Here is a 982-nt window from a genome sequence, read left to right as displayed (position 1 = left end):
AAATTCAAATTCAAATTCAAATTCAAATTCAAATTCAAATTCAAATTCAAATTCAAATTCAAATTCAAATTCGAATCCAAATTCAAATTCAAATTCAAATTAAAATTAAAATTAAGATTAATAGTAAGATTAAGGTTAATATCAAGATTAAGATAAAGTTTACGGTTAAGATTAGATTAAGATTAATTTTAAGATATTGAGATTAAGATTAAGATTCAGATTAAGATAAGTATTAAGATTATGACTAAGATAAATATTAAGATTAACTTTAGGACTAAGAATGAAATTAAGAATAAGATCTGGATTAAGAATAAGATTAAAATTAAGATTAAGATTTAGAATAAGATTTATGTGCAGATTGAGATTAAGATTAAGATAACGACTAAGATTAAGATTAAGAATAAAATTAAGAATAATATTAAGATTATGATTAAGATTAAAATTAAAATTAAGAATAAGATGAAGATTCAGATAAGTATTAAAATAAGGACTCAGACTAAGATTAAGATTATGATTAACATTAGGATTAAGACTGAAATTCAGATTAAGCTTAAGATTAAAATTAAAATTGAAATCAAGATTAAGGTTAAAAGTAACATTAAGATTAAGATTAGGACTAAGATACAGACAAATTCCCAAATCCATAAGTACTGGGGTTAGCTATACGGCAATAGGTAAACGTTTTTTCAGTCAAATTTAAGACATTTTATTTTGAACATGACTAAAACTTATTTCCTTTCTGAAGACCTTTGATCTCGACTCCGTGTTGTCCTCAGGAGGCCTAGCACTTTCTTATTATATGCACTGCCAGGGAGCCAAAATGACGTGTTTAGCCTGAATTTAGGAAAGAAAATTTTTCAACTGTGTAACAATTTTGGCATCAGTAATATGGTGACGTCTGTTTACTATTTAGTCTTGTCGTATACATATTGGAATCACAATTTTGGACCACTTATCGAAAGTGAAGGGAGGCCTTAAGTTA

This window comes from Rhagoletis zephyria, unplaced genomic scaffold, assembly GCF_001687245.7.
Source record: "Rhagoletis zephyria isolate East Lansing unplaced genomic scaffold, Rhagoletis_zephyria_1.1 Rzeph_scaffold_02103, whole genome shotgun sequence".
Lineage (NCBI taxonomy): Eukaryota > Metazoa > Arthropoda > Insecta > Diptera > Tephritidae > Rhagoletis > Rhagoletis zephyria.
Note: the sequence above shows the minus strand (reverse complement) of the source record.